The sequence below is a fragment of the Sus scrofa genome, chromosome 5 (genome assembly GCF_054392235.1).
Source record: "Sus scrofa isolate SSC_HxYL_T2T_F1_AM1 chromosome 5, Sscrofa_HxYL_maternal_Yorkshire_Landrace_v2.0, whole genome shotgun sequence".
In the NCBI taxonomy this organism is placed as follows: domain Eukaryota; kingdom Metazoa; phylum Chordata; class Mammalia; order Artiodactyla; family Suidae; genus Sus; species Sus scrofa.
This window is the reverse complement of record NC_139387.1, coordinates 91,965,222-91,984,913: the sequence shown is the minus strand read 5'-3', so window position 1 is coordinate 91,984,913 and position 19,692 is coordinate 91,965,222. Positions and strand designations below refer to the sequence as shown.

Sequence of the window (19,692 nt, the reverse complement as noted above, 5' to 3'; positions counted from 1 at the left end):
TTCTCATTGCTTATCTTATACCTGGAATAAATGATAAATCTCTTTAATATGTTTAATCTGTGTACATAGTAGTTGTAGATACTAAATACATAGTATATGAAAGAATTACTCGTCTGATTTTCTTCTTAGTCTCTCTATTCAGCCACTGGATCTTTGGGGCACTAGTGAAAGATGACAGATTTTCATTTATTATTTATTTCAGGCTCTATATGTGTTATAATCATTTTAAAGATAACCAGAATGCATCTATTCATGGAAATATTTTTTAATACCTATTTGAAGATGAAGGTACATTTGAAATTGATGTCTATATTGTATAAACTTATAATGCATGTATTTATGTAATATAAAGTACTCAATAAATATTTAACAAATGAATGAAGAAATAAGTGAATTTTACACTCCTATGAGTTTGGCCATTTCCTGGAGGACTTGAGTGGCTCATTAGTGTGCTAGGTGTCAGAATTTCAGTGAGAAGACAGACCCCTCCCCCACCTTCCTTCACACAGTGCACTGCTGTGGCACTAGCCTTTAGTTTAAGGAGGGATCTAATTATTTCAAAAATACAGTTACACATTGAGAGAAGCTATTTTTTTAAGTAACAGATTACTTAAATAATAAAAGAGCTTTTAAAACATTTTGGCATGAGCTGATCAACAAATTTCAAGGAACAAAATAAAAAGGGGAGTGTGAACTTATATATTTATATTAAAGAATCTTAAACTTATCAACCAATTGTAATATAATTTACAATGGTAGATGCCTGATTCAAACAAACAAAATGCCAAAAATAAACTGAGAGGGAGTTCCCACTGTGGCCTAGTGGATTAAGAATCAGACTGCAGCAGCTCCGGTTGCTGCAGAAGTGCAGGTTTGATCCCCAAATTGGCACAGTGGGTTAGAAGGATCACAGGTCACAGCTGCAGCTCAGATTCAATCCCTGGCCTTGGAACTTTCATATGCTGTGGATGTGGCCATAAAAACAAATAAATACATAGGTAAATAAACAAACAGAGAACTGGGGATATATAAACATCAAATATCTCATGTATATTAGGAATTATCATTTTGACTTCTATTTAGATGTGGTAATGATATTTTGGTTATATTTTTAAGTCCCCATATTTCAGAATTATACACAAAAATTAATAGATGAGATAATTAAGAGATTTTCTTCAAATGATCCCAGGTGTGTATAGGAGTGAATGGTTGGTATAGCGAAAAATAAGATTGGTCCTGTGTTGATAGGTTTTAAATCTAGGTGATGGGTGCATGAGTATTCATAATACTATTCTCTTTATTTTTTGTTTATGTTTGAAATTTTGTATAATAATTTTTTTTTAAAGTCATGTTGGAAAACTAGAGGAGAAAGTTTGAAAATGTAATTTTTGAGCTTTCGGGAAAAAAAGTGCCATGGAATAAAATGCTGTCATAGTTTGTTCCCTAAATACTTTAACACATGCATTTTTTTGGGGGAGGTGACTTTTTAGGGCCACACCCACAGCATACGATAGTTCCCAGGCTAGGGGTTGAATCGGAACTGCAGCCTCCAGCCCAATGCCACAGCCACAGCAACGGGGGATCAAAGCTGTGTCTGCAACCTACAGCACAGCTCTAGGCAAAGCTGGATCCCCAACCCACTGAGCTAGGCCAGGGATTGCACTCACATCCTCATGGATACCAGTCAGATTCCTTATTGCTGAGCCACAACAGGAACTCCTAACTGATACATTTTATTTAAAGATTTTTTACTCTATTGGGAGTTCCCGTCACGGTGCAGTGGTTAACGAATCTGACTAGGAACTATGAGGTTGCGGGTTCAATCCCTGGCCTTGCTCAGCGGGTTAATGATCTGGCGTTGCTGTGAGCTGTGGTGTAGGTCGCAGACGTGACTTGGATCTTGTGTTCCTGTGGCTCTGGCGAAGGCTGGCAGCTACAGCTCCAATTAGACCCTTAGCCTGGAAACCTCCATATGTCGCGGAAGGGGCCCTAGAAAAGGCAAAAAGACAAAAAAATAAAATAAAATAAATTAAAAAAATAAATATTTTTTACTATATATCATTGAATTCCCAGGTAGCTAAAACAAATTAAATGGTGGAGTCATGATCTGTATTTTGGCAAGAATTTTAATTTTACTGATTTGATTGACTATATGCTCCTCCTAGATAAAGCATTTGAGTGAGACAAGTTACAAAACTCCAGTAATACAATAAAAATGTTAGTTTCCTTGTATATATAAATCTCTTCTGTATATATGCCTTTTTGGTGATTTTGATTACGAATTTCTAACAGCTGAATGTCACAGGGTCAAGTGTTGATTTGGTCAAAAATGCTGTTTTTGACTGGATCAAGTAAAACACGTCCCAAAGTGCAGCAGCAGCACAACTTGTTATATTTGCAATAAGAAAATATTGGCAAGGACTATAAAAGTTACTTAAGAAAGAACTTCACAAGAAGATGAAGCACAAATGGAAATGCCATAGAAAGTGGAATGTAGGGCAAATTCCTGAGGAGATCAGAGAGAAATAGCAAAAGCCTGTAGGAGTTGGGTCAAAAAAGCTCAGTAGGAAACAGGATGCCACATCTAAGGGACATAAAAAGAAACAGAAAAAAAGAATTCTTTTACTATTTCAGGAACAAAAGAAAGCTAAATGACACACTTTGCTCCTTCAGTAGAGAGAGGGGGAAAGCCAATGGCTCATGATAGTAAAAATGCACAAGCAATTGGTAATTTAAAAAAATTCTCCTTGAAGTAGAATTACTGGTGTATTCATTGGAAGATACAAATTTAAGGTGCAAAATGTAAAATATTTTTAAAAGTTATTCTAACATATACTTTACTATTCTGACATTATAACTTATATACAAAGATATTTAAAGAATTGACCATGACCTATGGTTGAATATTATGCAGCCAATAAAAGTCATATCTTCAAGGATATTTAATAAGTAGAGGAATTGTTAACAATATAATATTAAGAGAGAAATGCCGAATCATATACTGTCTGGAAGGGAAAGATCAAACCATTAACAGTAGCTATTGCTAATATGGTTACTGGTGACATTCATTTTCTTTATTATTTATATATTTGTTGGGTATTCGATCATAAAAATTATTTACTTTATAATTAAATATAAGTAAAAATACTGTTCGAAGCACCAACTCTTCAACCTCCTATAGTTCAACTCCTACTAGCCCATTTAAATAAGTCCTGTTAAGGCTGTAAATAATCCTTGCTTTGCCCAATCATTTTTGAATGCTTTTTGCTTTTAAGCTCTGGCTCTTTGTAAGGTCTGACATTGTTGACCACCCCATACAAAACTCTCTGCTTCTTTGGCTTGGATGCTCTAATTTAACAACACATCAGCTGTCACCTAGAAGATTGCAATGGCTCTCTACTTTTACCACAAGCCATTTTATACGTTGCCATCAGGACAAATCTGACCACATTACTCCATTGCTTTCTTCCTTTCAAAGACTTCTTATAGCACATAAGGTGAGTTAGGACTTTCTCAATTCCAAGAGACCAACTGAAAAAAAAAAAAAAATTCAAGTCCAGGAATTTAAATCAGCTCTCAGATTTTTCTTTCTTGTTTCTGATTTCTCTCAGGTAGTTGCATCTCTCTCTCTTTTTCTTTTCGTTCATTCAATTTTTTATTATAGGGATAGTCAAAGATTTTCCCTACAAAAGCGAAGAAGGCAATACCTGTCTTCTTGATGTGCTTGCAACCCAGCCTAGGAGGGTGACACCTAGGCCCGCTCAGGGGTGTGGTCAAGCTCTCAGGATATTTAAGGATGATTCCTGGTGGAGGGGAAAGGATGGTGCTCAGGAGAGGGATGCCAAAAACATTCCAGGTCAAGAGAGAAGCTGTACAAAGGCCAGGTGGTGAGCCTGGTGTGAGGTACATCCTTGAGGAGCTGAGGTGAGGATGGCAGAGTGTGAACACAGAAGGACTGGTGGAGTGGCCTGCCGTGAGGCTGGAGAGGGAAGCAGGGGCTGTGGAGGGGCCACAGGGCTGGCTAAACAAGGTGACTGAGCCCTGGGAGCAATCTAAGCAGAGAGGGGGCCAGGTGGAGTGAGCGTTGTAGAAGGCAACTCTGGAAAACTCATGAAGGAAGGATTAGTTGGGCGCCAGAAAACCACTCCAGAGGCCATCACAGCAATCCAGGCTGGGAATGAGGACCTGAAACAAGGCGGTAGTTGCATCTCTTACAAGCAGATGAGCTTCTCTCAGAGACTGGAATGAGAAGGCAGTGCCATGGATAATTTCAGGCTTTTATATCACTCTGGCTAGCAACTTCAAAGCCAAGAGAGATGCCTTCTCTTCCATTATTTATGAAATCCAAGGCAAAGTGTCTGAATTATATGTCAGAGAATAATATGTTTACACCTTGGATTAATTACACAGGCCAAGAGGGTAGGCCTGCAAGACAGATCCAATCCTTTGGACAAAGGGGTGATGTGCTATAATTGGCACCCTGACCAAAACCATACCATATGGATGCCCAAGGGGAAATTCTTCAAAGGAAAATAGAAACACTGTTAATAAGAAAAGGGGCAAGGAATACTGGGCAGATGAAAAAACAAATATCTCCTATATGAGGCAGTAAATAGTCTCCTTAGCCTAGCTCTCTTGAACTTTCTTGAACTGGACTCTGCCTACTTTTCTACCTAATCTTTTACCATTCACTGCCAAGAAGCCTGCAACCTAACCATGCTAAATTTTTTGCTGTTTTCTGAAGGGGCTATGCTAGGCAGAATAGTGCCCCCCCGCCAAACGTCTACACCCCAATTCTCAGAACCCGTGGATTTTATCTTACAGGACAAAAGGTATGCTGCAGATGTGATTAAGGTTCAAGACCTTGAGATGGGGAGGTTATTTTAAATTATCCAGCTTGGCCCAATCTAATCATATGAGTCCTAAAATGCAGGGAACCAGAGAGATAGCAGTGTGAGAAGAACTTGACCCACCACTGTTCTCTTTGAAGACAAGGGAAGAGGGCCACAAACCAAAGACTGCAGGTGGCCTCTAGAAGCTACTAGAAGGAAAAGGCAATTAAATAGGTCTTCCCTAGAGCCTCCAGAAAGTAGTGCAGTCCTCCTGACACTTTGATTTTAGCCCAGTGAGTTTGAGTCAAACTATGGGCCTATTACAGATTTGAGAAATAATACACTTGTATTGTTTAAACCACCACGTCTATGGTAAATTCTTATAACAGTAATAGGAAACTAATATATAAGCCATGCTATTTCATGCTTTTGTAGAGGAAGAAAAAATTTTCCTTGACTCTTTTAGGATCCCTAGCCAGGTCTAAAAATTAAACTAACAAAGATTAATAGGAGATATACAAGTTTATTTAATACAAGTTTTATGTGACGCAGGAACTTTCATAAGGAAACCCAAACAGCAAGATCTGTGTATTTTATGCACAGTTGCCTGGAGAAACTCAGCAAAGTTTCTTTATTAGGATTCTTTCCAGCATCCTTTTGTCTTTGACGATAAGGAGGCTCCTTTCCTCTGGGTGTAGGGAGGACACCATTCACATGAGGATTTTACAACCTGTTTTAGGGGAGAAGGGTGAGGAGGGGGATCAGAGTAATCTTCCTGCTTCTATTACTTTCTCTTAAAATGTTCGATATGCTAAGGTGCCATATTTTGGAGTAGCATGTCCTGAGACCCATCACTTTCTTGCTTTTGAACATTCTGGTCATTTCATGTAAAATATCTTCCCTACAGAACCACCACATTCATCCACATTTATGGAACTCCTACTGTTGTTCAAAATATGCCTTAGATGTTAGCCCCTCTCTGAAGCATTCTTTAGTATCAGCCCCGGGAAGATGTGAATACTTTCTGATGGCCACATAACATTCCGTGCATTATTCTGCTACAGTGTTGAACACACCATGTCCTACTCCCCAGTGTAAACAGGTCACACAATGTTGGGAACATAGTAAAAATTTTTTTTTTTTGTCTTTTTGCCATTTCTTGGGCTGCTCCCATGGCATATGGAGGTTCCCAGGCTAGGGGTTGAATCAGAGCTACAGCCTACACCAAGGCCACAGCAACGCCAGATCTGAGCCGCGTCTTCGACCCACATCACAGCTCACGGCAGTGCTGGATCCTTAACCCACTGAGCAAGGCCGGGGATCGAACCCACAACCTCATGGTTCCTAGTCGGATTCGTTAACCACTGAGCCACGACGGGAACTCCCCAGAACATAGTAAATTTTAATAACTGTTGGTGAATTCGTGAAAAGTCATTGCACTGATTACTCATTTTGAAATTTAAATAGGAAGGAGAAAGAGTTGGAAACTAAAATGTTCAGCATATTGCAAAAAGAAAAATGAATATGACATTATAGATTTAATTTCTATCATCACAAAAATGCTAGAAATCAATCAATAGTAGAAAAAATTTCAGATACATTGAAGATAGCAGACATATCTTTATGATAGGAAAATCTTGTCTTAGTTTACTATAATCTCATATCAATAATGGAACAACTAAATTTGAAGGTAAGAAATTGGTTATAATCAATCTTTCTTGATGTAGCAAGGTTTTAGATTGAATTCCATATGCTAATAAACTTGTAAAATATGTTCTCTTCTCTAATGGCATTAATTAATATCTAATGTTATAACCAAGAATCTGGACAATATATTTATGTAAAGCTTGCCTGCAAGATGGCCCCCAAATGATTCTTGTCTCCTCAAATTCACCCCCATGGGTAGCCCCCTTCCATCCTAAATAGGGCTAACCCATGTGACCAATAGGACTTTGTAAAATTAACAATATATGACTTCAGGAGCTCCCATTATAGCTCAGAGGTAATGACCCCAACCCGTAACGATGAGGATGCAGGTTCGAGTCCTGGTCTAGCTCAATGGGTTAAGGATCCAATTTTGTGGTGAGTTGTGGTGTAGGTTGCAGACATGCCTTTTATCCTGCATTGCTGTGGCTGTGGCTGTGGCTGGCAGTTGCAGCTCTGATTTGACCCCTAGCCTGGGAACTTCCATATGCAGTGGGTGTAGCCTAAAAAGACAACCTCTCCTCCAAAAAAAAAAAAAAACAAAAACCAATATATGACTTCTGAGGGTCGATTGCAAATGACATTGCTGCTTCCACTTTACTTTCATGAATTGGTTGTTCTAAGACAAGACAGACAGACAGTGCTGTAAGGACACTCAAACAATCCTGAGGAAAAGCCAGTTAGAGAAAAACTGAGGTTTCCCAGCAACAACTAGCACCAAAATGCCAGCTATTGTAGTGAGACACTTTGGAATCAGGTCTTCTATAAAACTTGCAGTTGACAGCATACTTGGCCCATTACTTGACTGTAACCCCACGAGCAATCCTGAACAATAATTACTCAGCTAAGTTGCTCTCAAATTCCTGGCCAACAGAAACTATGAGTGATAATAAGTCTATCCCATTAAGTTTTGGGTTAGTTTATTACGCATTAACAGATAACTACTATACCACTTGCAGAATAGAACATATAGTACTTTCTATTCTATAGAAAGTAAATTCACCATAAAGTACTTCCTCATGTTGTTAGCCATAGATCAAAAAAAAAAAAAAAAAAAAAAGGTTATTATTATCCTTTTACCATCAGCCTTAGCCTTCCAAACCATTAAGCTGGAAAGTTTCAAGCAGAGGAAGATAACCTTTCATCACTCTGTTTTTTTGGATTTTATACTAAAAAAATGAAGTGCCAGTCTTAATGTTCCATTGCCAGTTCTCAGTGAAAATTGGTGAGAATGGATCACTTCCTCCAGATTCTTTTCTACCACTGGAGCATGCCAGGTTGGATGGTGTGATGGTTAATTTTATGTGTTGACTTGACCATGAGGTGTCCAGGCCTTACTCAGACCACAAACATTATTCTGGGTATGTCCATAGGGGTGTTTCAGGGTAAGACTAGTATTTGAGTGGGTAGAGTGAGTAAAACATATTTTCGTCTCTAATATGAGGAGGTCTCATCCAATCGACCAAAGACCTGAGTAGGCTAAGTAAGAGAGAACTCTTCCTGCCTCACTGTTAAGCTGGGACATTGGTCTTTTCTGACCTTCAGAGTCAGACTGAAACATGGGCTTTTTGGGCGGTCTTGAATCACACTGAAACGACAGATCAGGTTTTCTAGGTCTAGCTTTCCAACTGTAGATCTTGGGACTTGTCAGCCTCTGTAATCGTGTAAGCCAATTCCTTATAATCTATCTATCTATCTGTCCATCTATCTATCCATCCTACTATGCTATATTTATATTATATATACTACATGTTATAATATAGAATAATAGAATAATATTTTATATATCTTATATATATATATATATAGGCTCTGTTTCTCTGGAGAACCCTGACTCACACAGATGGTGAGATGCATCATGTAACTTCAGAAAATGAGAAAGGAATGACACATGGTAAGTCTTCCTCTTGATAAGGTTCAGGAGGGAAATAAAACTTTTGAGCTTTTCTGTTTTTGTGAAAAAAAAAAGAGAAAGAAAGCATAAAAGCTACCTGCCATCTTTCAGGTCTGATCTTCCTGTGGCTCATCACACATTTTCCTATTTTAGAGTTTGTGGATGGACACATATTCAGTGTGTCTCTATGATTACTGCTTTAAGAGTGACCATCATAGAACAAATGGCTTGATGTCATCTCATCTAAGGCATCAGGGAGGATGTTTCCAGCAGGGAGAGGGGAAAGAGTAGGAGGAGAAGAATTATAAAGAAGGGCAAAGAAAGAACAGCCTAGGCCTAACTGTGTGGATACAGAAAGCAATGAACTGGCTCAGGCAAAGACAAGAATGCCCCCTGGTTGTTGAGTTAACACAGAGACACTCTGGTTAATGGCCTAAAGAAGATGAATTAAATGAAACACTTGAGTTCTAAAGAGGGTGGTTTCTGCAAAAGTGTAAGATGGAGCACAAATAGAAGAAAATGACCTTATAACTTATTCAATTCTGAGAAAGTAGCACTTTATAGTCAAAATGCTTTCTGCTCATAAGGTAAACTTTGAATCAGATAAAATATTTATGATTCTGATAAGCTTTGTCACATGACTCTATAAATACCTAGACTAGCGTAATACTGGCACCACTGTTTACGAGTCGATTAGAGCATTTTTGCAGACTTGCTATAAAACTGCTTCAATTTAGATAGAATGGCTAGATGGTTGTCTTTAGTATTCTGAAATTTAATAGAGCTGTGTTGCAGAGTTCAGTCTTTCTAAGCAGGAATGGCAAAGTGGTTTAAAAATATTACTTTTCATCATCGAATGACTAAGTATGACTTAGTATGTCATTTGTTCTTTAATTTTATAAGTATCTATCAGCCTGTCAAAGTAAAAATTTCCCCCTTGCTCTATGCATAGGTAGGGAAGCTAGTGATTGACCTCTGCAGGAATGGTAGCAGGAGTTAATGGAGTGTAGCCAAGATCTACTGTTATCTCTTCCCCTTGTCTCAATTCAGAGAAGTCACTAGAGAATAAAAAAGGTAAGATTTTACTACATTAGAGTGTAGATTCTAGGCAGTTCTTAGAACCAGGCCATAAATGTAAAGTCTACAAGGACAGGAATTTTGTGGTTTTTCTTTCTTGATCAATCCCAAACATCTATATACTCATTTCTTGAACATATGAAGGGGCTAGGAAATGTTAAAAAACAAAACAAAACAAAAACAGAGTCAAGAAAAGAAATGATATCTAGGGAAGTCAAGATTCTCAATTGCTCTGGGAATTGCTAGGTGTTGATTTTTACAGTAACAAAACACTTAATTGGAATTACTTCTAGATTAGGCCTTTATTCTTGGGTCTAGTATATAGAAAGCCTTGGTGGTCAGTAAATACCCCAAAATGATATGCAAAATTTTGTATGCAAATCATACATTTTTTAATGAGATTTCTTAGCTTTCATCAGGTTCTCAAAAGAATCTGTACTCATATAAAGTTAAGAACTACTACTCAACAGAGAAATTTAGAAAAGGACAGTATTCTGGAAGAGCCATTTGAGAAGACATCTGGAAGGAATTTGAGCTATGAGGCTGCCTGGAGGAAGAGTGTTATAGGCATTAGGAGCAACACATGTAAGTCCTGATGTGGTGAGCTTGGCGTATTTGAAGAGCATTAAGTTGGTCTTTGTCATGGAGCAAAATTAGGAAATGGAAAGTGGTAGAGAATGACTAGGAGAGATAGCCGGGAGCCAGGTCATATAGGGTCTTGTAAGTCAGTGTAAGAATCTTATAATTTTCTGAATATAGGAAGATATTACTGATTAAAGAACATGGTCAGAGAGCCAGCAGAAGTATTTATAATCCATGAGAGGGTCAGGCTGTCTTTGAAACATGTTATTTCCTGGGAAGAAAAAAAAACTGGCAACTCTGAAGATATAGTCAAGTATCCCATGAGCAATGAGTAAACACTCTTAACTCACTAGTAGGTGGATGTGTTTGAAAATGATTAATAAGGAACATACTGTTTGATTATTTAAGCTATCACGATGATACTGATTTAGTTCTTTAAAGAAAACTTGGAGTTCCCAGATGGTGCAGCAGATTAAGGATCGTTGTTGTCACTGCAGTGGCTTGGGTCACTGCTGTGGCTCAGGTTCCATCCCTGGCCCCAGAATTTCTTTATATTGCAGGTGCAGTCAAAGAAAGAAAGGAAGGGAGAAAGGGAAAAGGAAAAGAAAGAAAAGACAAGAAAGCTTATTTCTGGAGAGTTGAATGAATTTATTATATTTCCAGGAGACCTAATCCTTAGAAAGGGAGTTATTTTGGTGTTATGCCAATACTTAGGTATTTGCACTTAAGGTATACAGGGAATTTGCATAATAAATTTTGTATGTATATATTTCATTTCTCCTTAGCTGCAAAGGAAGCTGAGTAATAAATATTCTTTTTCAGAAAACGGTTCAACAAAAGAAAACAAATATTTAAAATATTGATCTGTGATAAGGAGAAGATGATAGGAAGGCTTAACTTACAGTTTATGCCAAAATTTTTTATCTGGAGGAAATAACTGGAGTGGCTATTTCTAATCACGTAATAAACAGGTACATATTAAGGGTTATTTTAGAAAGTGAGAACTGCTAAGTATCACAGGTAAGGTGTAATATTTGGACCTCATTTATTCATTCATTTATTATTCTTTCACGCAAATGAACTAACCATCTATCATGAGCATACCTTACATGTACCAGGTACTGTGCTAGAAGCCAAGAGCAAAAGAAAAAGTTTTATTTTAACTACAAATAATAAGTAGACTAGTAAGAACTCAACAGTGTAACAGTGACTTAATTCTAAATAAAAATAGGGTCAGCATATTTCTTCACAATAGACTGTTAATCTCTGGCTGCTCTTTGGAGTTACTCTTCTCCCTTTCAGCTTTGCTTTAATCAACAGGACTGTCAGCATAAGTGGACATATCAGATGGCGATCCAACTAGACAAATGCCTAGTTCTCACGGTCAGTTGAGATGACTGCTTTCAGTTCCCTTCTGCTCATCCTCTGAAAGTGCCACAGAGCTCACTTCAGTATTTTTCACCCAAAATCCCTTTGTGGTTCTTTAGATGCGTGCACACACTGGCTCCTTCATGGAGAGCCTGATGTTATTGGAATGTTGTTTAACTCTTGTTTCAGTACTTGGACATCAGGCAATTAATTAACCCTTGTTTTTGCATCTGGAAGGATTCCCTTCTGTACTGAAGTCTCAGTGGGACAAAGTTCTTATCTTAACATATTGGCAGATGAAAACGGTAATGGGAGGGTCATAATCTCTCTGGTCTGCAGACCCCTCTCAGACCACTAAACGTCTATATACTCATATGACTTTGGAAATACATTTCGGTTTCATTTATCTGTTGCCGTGCGACAATCCCAAATCTTAAAGGATTAAAAATACAAGTATTTTATTTCATTCTGATATTGCAGTATGGGCTGGGCTCAGTCAAAGGGGTCTTCTGCTGAGCTTGCTGGAGGGCCTCGGTGTGTATATATTCAGCTGGTGGTGCTGCTGAAGGACACTGGGATGGTGTAGTCTCAGGCTTCTCCCTCTCCGTGTATCCTAGCTCCTCTCCACATTGTCTCTCTGCAGGCTGATGGCTTTTTTCACTAGTCATCTCAAAGTTGTCAAAAGTCCCAGGACTTATTAAGGCTTAGCCCCAGAATTATAAATGCATCCTTCCTAACAAGTTCTGTCAGGGAAAGAGAGTCATGGGGCCAACCCAGATTTAAGGTCAGGAAACCACACAGGGGAATAAATACTCAGAGGTGTGATCAGTGGAGACCTCTACTAACTATAATAACCACAACTACCTTGAATCGAGTGATCTGTAAACCTGTACTAGACACTCAGGTTGAAAGAGAACTTTAGCATGATCGGGTTGAACTCCTTAGAAAGGGGAAGGGGTGCTATCCTTGAGGATCAGGGTCCTATCTGTTTTGCACTTCATTGTTTCAATGATGCTTAATTTTTAAAAGCCATCTTGCCTTTAATCATCCTGGTCCCTTTGTCTGGGACAGGTGTCTTCTGCATTTAGTGTCTGCCAGAGTCTCTTCTCCCACAAGTTCCAGCTCGGGCTTTACCTTCTTCAGGAAGCCTTGCCTGATGCACTCACATTCTGTAAGGTCATCACTTTTGAGCTTGTAGAACATATACTGTGTTATCTCTTTTACAGACCTTACCATATTGTATTAAAATGTCTGGGAGTTTCTTTCATGAGTTTGCTTCCCCAGTTAGACTGAATGAACAATCTGAAGGCAGGGGCTGAGTCTTAGCCACTCCATAGTACCTAGTAACAATATGTTAAAACACAATTGGAACAATTGGAATGCATCTTGTATAGCCTGATGTCACCAAATTATCCAGAAAAATGCAAGGCAAATAAATACTGGATGGTTGATTGAATAAATCTATTTTTCTTGGTTACTCTATAATAGATATAAACTCTGATTTCACTGACCTGGTACATTTTCAGGAAACTTCATACACATTTTAATTCCAAGCATGGAAAGAAGAAGTAATCTGCCTTAGGCATAACTTTTCAAGAAATATCAATGTTTAATAGCATAAACCTTTCAGGTGGGGGCATATAGCTAAAAATAAATCCATATCATTCTGAAGATGCTGGCTAAAGTTCTAAGTGCATGCATTCATGCTACCAAACACTTTTCTCTTGCTTCTACAAAACAGAATGAAGCCTGTAGGAAATCAAATTACTTTGCTGAGAGTAACAAATCCAAATGGCTACAGAGCAAGAGATAAAAAAAATCACTGGGTGTTGGGGCAAACATCATGAGTTATTTTGAGGTGAGTGAAATCCAGTCTTCTTCCTAAAGCCACACTGCCTTCCCAGAGATCAAGTTTTTAATTGTTTGCTATATGGGAAGTGACTTATGCACAGTGATTTCAGCTACCTGAAAGCTCTAAATAAATGTGAGAGCAACAGGATGCCACTCAAGCATACGCCTGCATCACTGGCCTCTCTTCCTTTAAGTACTTTGTGGTGAGCTGTATGCCTGTATTTGATGATTCCCCCCCCCACCCCACCCCAAAACCTAAAAGCAGATGCTGCAGCGGTTTTGATTACCAGGTGACTCATGGTGCTTGAATATGATATACCGTTGCTAGGGCAATGGAACGTCATAAAATACATAGATGTATTTTTTAGCTACCATCTTTTCCCTGTTTTCAGAATCTGTTGTTCTAAAGGATATCGTGGCAAGAACTGTTGATGAGGAGGCAGAAGAGTTGGGTCTAAGTATGGATCTGCAACTCCTTAGCCATGTGACGCTGGACAAGTCATCTGACCTCTATGGGTTTTAAGTTTCCTCAGTGATAAAATATCACTAGCGAGAAAAATAACAGTCTTAATGTCTGCGGTTTTTTTCCTCTAAGAATATCTGGTTTTCCATAATCTGTGGCACTGGTACCATTTATGACTGAGGATTTACTACAGAACTTTATTATTTTAAATTATGCTTACAACCTGGGTTATTAGGAGTTTCTAGCTGGTACCTCTGGGTAGAGGAAGCCCAGTCTTTCAATCTGGGCACCTGAAGAAATAATGTACAAAAAACTGCATCAGGGGTCAGGAGATTACAGATTAATTGCTTAAATTAACTGGCTTTCAGTTTCCTCATCTGTCAATTCAACGGTTGGGTTTGATAATTTAATATCTTTTGAACTGTTAACAGACTCCCCTAGGAACCTATTTCAGCTTATTTTAAGAGATGAGACGTGTGTGTGTGTGTGTGTGTGTGTGTGTCAGAGAGAGAGAGAGATTTGCCTGAGGCTCCAGAGTTGTTTAGCGGTAGAACCTTCTAGCAGGCAGAGGACAACCTCAAAATGTTAGATCCTATTAGTCTCAGGGGATCCCCTAGCATCACGGTCCCTCGGGACTTTCAAGGACCACTTAAGTAGCTAATATGTCTGTGATTCTAGTTTCTTGAATAAATTGCTCTTATTTTTTTCCAACAAAAATAACAAAGCCAAACCACAGCTATTCATGGTTTTGTTGTTGTTGCTGTTTTCTCTTTTTAGGGCAGCACCCAGAGCATATGGAAATTCCCAGGCTAGGGGTCAAATCAGTGCCACAGCTGCCAGTCTACACCACAGCCACAGCAACAAGGAATCTGAGCTGCATTTTTCACTTACACCACAGCTCACGGTGGATCCTCAATCCACTGAGCAGGGCCAGGGATCGAACTCTCATCCTCATGGATACTAGTCAGATTTGTTTCCACCGTACCACAGCAGGAACTCCCATGTTAATATTTACTACCGGCCAAGCACTTCATTAGGTAAGCACATAACATGCATTATTTCTTTGGATCCTCACATGAATCCTATGAAGTGGGTGACTGTTATCCCCAAATTATAGATGTAGGCCAGAGACATTAAATAACATGGCAGGTTCACATTTCTAGTAGCAACATTGGTGGCAAAGCTCTACGCAGGCCATTCTGAATGTAGGAGTGGCCAAAATTTAAAATTCTATCTCCTCCTTCTTCTCCCTCCTCCTGTACTGAGCACCATGGATAAGTGAAGTCTTGCTCCTAAAGCCCCGATGGGGGTAACCCACGAGAATTTGTCAAATGCTGTCTTGTATCATCATTATTCAGGTACCTGTCATTTTCCTAAATTAAGCCTTAACCTTTCTGAGGACAGAAAAGTTCTCTTAGACTCCTCCTGCCTTTCAAGATTCTTGGCATACAGTGAAGGCTTAGAAAGATTTGTGGTTGAAATGGGCCCCTTACTGATTAAGTGCACCTCAAAAGAGAGAGATGATTTTATTTTAAACAGGAAGGACCCCTCAGTTCTGTCTGCTCATTGATCATGCTCATCTTCGGATTCTTTAGCTGTTTGAAACACAAGAACAAGGTGGGACAGTTAGATGACATCCAGGGGTGGGCAAGCCAAGCTAATTTTGGTTGACTGGCCCATTGAAGTGTTAATGAGGCAGAATTACCGCCTAGGGCCAGAGCAGACTTGGAGCTCTTCTGTCTTGTTATGCGTCTTTTCCTGGGGGATTAGCAACCCTGGCAGACAGTTTCTTTCTGCCCAGCAAACCCCAAACCTCTCGGTGAAGTGACAAAAAATATTCATCCCAGTGCACATCTTCCTAAGAAGGCCTAAGGCAGAGCACTGGCTTTCTCCACGTTCCGGGCAATCCAATCTGCCATCAAGTACAATTTTCAGAGCACCATGCTACAGGGAAAAACAAGCAAACAGGAAAGAAAAAAGTCCATTCTGCATAATGATTTTGTCTAATGTGGCATTTGCGCACATGGGTGGCCACAGTTCTTCCATGCTGCTGCCAGATTAATTCTTCCCAAACATCGCTCTGATGATGAAATCTGCACTCGCTCTACCTCCTGAAGAAAGGCAGCCTGGAAACGTAAGGTTTGCCACAGTTTGCCTCTAACCTATATCTACATCTTTTGTTCCTATATTTCAAATTCTAACCAACATGCTCCTCTATTTATTCTCTATTTCTCCATGCATTTATATGTGCAGAGTTTCTTTCAGTGAGTCAAAAGCCTAACTGTGCTTTAAATTCCAGCAGCTCCCCTGTCCCACCACAAAAACCGACTCTGTACCTTTTGGCAGAAACCCTGGTTTTCTCAGGGCATTTACACCTTTTCTTGTCTGGTTCATGTTTGTTCAGAGCACAGTCTAATGTCTAGAACATAACAGGCATCCAATAAATGACTGGTGAACAAACATTGATTTTTTTTATTTGATGTGGCTTTGAAAACAAAATATAAAATTTCCACAGAATCATTCACCTAAAGAAACCGATTTTTTTTTTTTTCCTTTTTAGGACCACACCCACAGCATACGGAGGTTCCCAGGCTAGAGGTCATATTGGAGCTGCTGCTGCTGACATAATACCACAGCCACAGCAACGCCAGATCCAAGCCGCGTTTGCGACCTACACTGCAGCTCACGGCAACACCAGATCCTTAACCCACTGAGCGAGGCCAGGGATCAAACCCACGTCCTCATAGATACTAGTTGGGTTTGTTACTGCTGAACCACAACAGGAAATCCCAGAATCATCATTTTCAAGGGTCAAAAACCATTCCCAGTTTTCAAGGAGCGAGGGCTCTGGAGTCTCCTCAACACGTGCAGGGCCAAGTGTTACCCTTGGTACCTCGAGACCTCCTTGTTACAGGAAATATTAACGTACTCGGTTTTCAGAGTGCCTGCTCTGTGCTAAATCACTCCCTAGTCCTCTTGGAGACATTGTGGAGAGGGCTATCTCATTTTTAGAGAAGCAAATGAACAACACTCAAAGATCAGCATCCTTGCCCAGAGCTGCATTGAGAGTGAGTTCCACCAGTGCACAATGCACGGCCACACCTGTCTGGCCCCAAATCTAGCTTGTTTTCCAGCACCCCATGTTACCTCTTTGAACTGCACACAGCAGGTCCTATGGAAGTTTCTGTTATTTCCCCGCCACTTTTCTTAGGTTCATTTCCCGCTCCCACAGCTTCACAAAAGGCCAATTATGCCCGCCAGTGACCTGCTTCCTCTAATAGGATTTCCGATGGCAGTGGCGCCATTTCAGCGTCTGCATGGTCTGCTTCTCTCCACCCAGCACAGAGCTCCCAGGGGGCACAGAGAGCCTGGCAGCAGGTCATTGCAGCTGCTTATTTTTGCTGTCCTCTCAGCCCAACAAGCTTATTCCAAATCTTTCTGTGATAAATCACTTATCTGCCCCAAATTCCCTTTCACCTTCCCTTCGGTCTATCTCGCAATCGAGGCAACTCTCAAAGCAGCATCAGGGAAGAGTTGAAACCTGTCAAAGGTACTAATTGGGATGTGGGGAAAATTCTACTGAGACTTGGCTAATGATGATTACCTTTGAACTATCTGTAAAGAAATGGTTTTCTGAGCCTTGTGGAGGTCCGTGATAAGTGTGTGGAGAGGGGAACTCTAAATTAAGAAAGCAGAACTATTTCCAAGGGCCACAGCATCCCCTTGAATACAGTTCGTAAATGAAATGGAAATATTATTTCATTAATTCTAAGATGCACTTTTAAAAACATTTACATTTTAACATTGAATCCAAGCAGTACCTTTCAGGGCTCGTGGGCTTGGAAGCCTTTCTGTCCCCTCCCCATTTCTGACCTGTAGGAAATAGGCTTCAGCCTCCACGGACCTCTGAGTTCCAAAGGGCAGGTTTAAATAGTTGCTAATCAGGGAAGGGAGAGGATGCAGAGACAAGGGAAGAGCAGTCAAGAAACAATAATGTGGCCTTAGGGTAAGGTCCTGGTTCCTCCTCAAGGAATATACATCACAGTATCTTTGAGTTCTTCTGCTAAACTAAAACCTCCAAAAAAATGAAAAATGTTAACTACTTGGTGAAGCATTCTTCATTCCAGAAAGAAGGTCATAGGGACAATAATCTCAAGGACGACCAGAACCAGTCCCGGGGCCACTGAACACCAGCGCTGAAGAAGAGTGCAAGCTTGCATCTACCCCAATCCTTATCTGTGGCCCTATTTTCTACTTTCAAACTATAAGACCACTTCCTATTTGCTCCCAAAGGAGCGCACAGTCTTTAGGGCATTAGCCTGCTGTGGCCTCTTTTGCCCGTCAAAGCAATGAAGCTATTCTTTTCTACTTTGCCCCAAACTCTATCTCTGTGTTTCTGTTTGGCACTGGTGGACAGAGGCTGAGTTTCAGCAGCAACATCCCTGGTATTGGAACTCAGTTTATAACCGAAAGTGTACAACCATTGTTGGTTAAACAGCAGTCGTCATAGTTGTCACTGCCTTCACCTGTCCAATCATCAAAGGCACAAGCACCAAAATTTGGAGACTGCGTGGGAAAATCACACAGCTCTACAAAATTGCAAAGCCCACTTAAAAGCCCCTACCATCCTGTGACATCGCCCTGTTACTCCACCATCAGCTTGTGCGCAAGCTTATCACCTATTCGGCAACTCCTCCTTCCTCACCCAGCTTTCAAAAATGCTTTACAATTTTGGTTTGGGGAGTTTGGGATTTTTTTGGGGGGGAGGTGGGGCATGAGCCACTGTCTCCTATCCTTTCCTATTACAGTGGAACTAAAGATAAATTTGGGTTTGTTAGTAAACATGTCTTATGCTTTAAAATTTATACTGTGAGAAAACAATTTTCTAGATATTATATAAAATATAGATATATATTTATATGCCTGACAATCCACAGAATGCTAATGTCTCCTTGCATGGCCCTGCAGTAAACTTTGCTCTGCTCAAAACTCCCTCAAGCACACGAACGTGTGCTAACAGTACCAGTGGAAATATAGCATCTGACAAGGCCCTGACTTATCTCTTTTAAGATGACATGGTCTGACACTGCACCATGGATCCCAGGAATTCATAACTGACCTGTTGTTTCCGTTTCTATAGTATGGCCTGTTAATTTCATAACTGTAATTCATACTAATAGGATCTTTGGTGGGCTTAATAGAGGAGCAGAATTACCTCCCCATACCCACCCCCCATCCCCCAAGGTATATATCTTTGGCATAGGGATTATTTTGGCTGATGATTTTTTAAGAAACTGCAGATAGAAGGTCTAAGAAGTGAATAGAAGTTACCCTTTAGATAGATGAATGGATTAAGAAGATGTGGTATATATACACAATAGAATACTACTCAGCCAAAAAAAAAGAACAAAATAACGCCATTTGCAATAACATGGATGGAACTAGAGACTCTTGTACTAAGTGAAGTAAGTCAGAAAGAGAAAGACAAATACCAGATGATATCACTTATATCTGCAATATAATACACAGCACAAATGAACCTATCTACAGAAAAGAAACAAACTCATGGACTTGGAGAACAGACTTGTGATTTGCCAAGGGGCGGGGGGCGGGGAGGCGGGTAGCATGGACTGGGAGTTTGGGGTTGGTAGATGCAAACTATTGCATTTGGAGCGGATAAGCAAGGAGATCCTGCTGTATAGCACAGGAAACTATATTTAGTCATTTTGATGGAACATGATGAAGGATAATGTGAGAAAAAGAATATGTGTATATATATATGTATATATATATACACACACATATATATATGACTGGGTCACTTTGATGTACAGCAGAAATGGACAGAATATTGTAAATTAACTATAATAGAAAAAATAGAAAGCTTAAAAAATTTTTTTTAAACTTAGAAAAAGGTAGAT

At 39.7% G+C, this 19,692-nt stretch overlaps 1 protein-coding gene across 50 annotated transcripts in view; it reads right to left on the bottom strand.

The window, feature by feature from the left end:
• Positions 1 to 19,692, bottom strand: part of ANKS1B (ankyrin repeat and sterile alpha motif domain containing 1B) — a 1,062,966-nt gene that overhangs the window by 429,137 nt on the left and 614,137 nt on the right. The window lies entirely within an intron of this gene.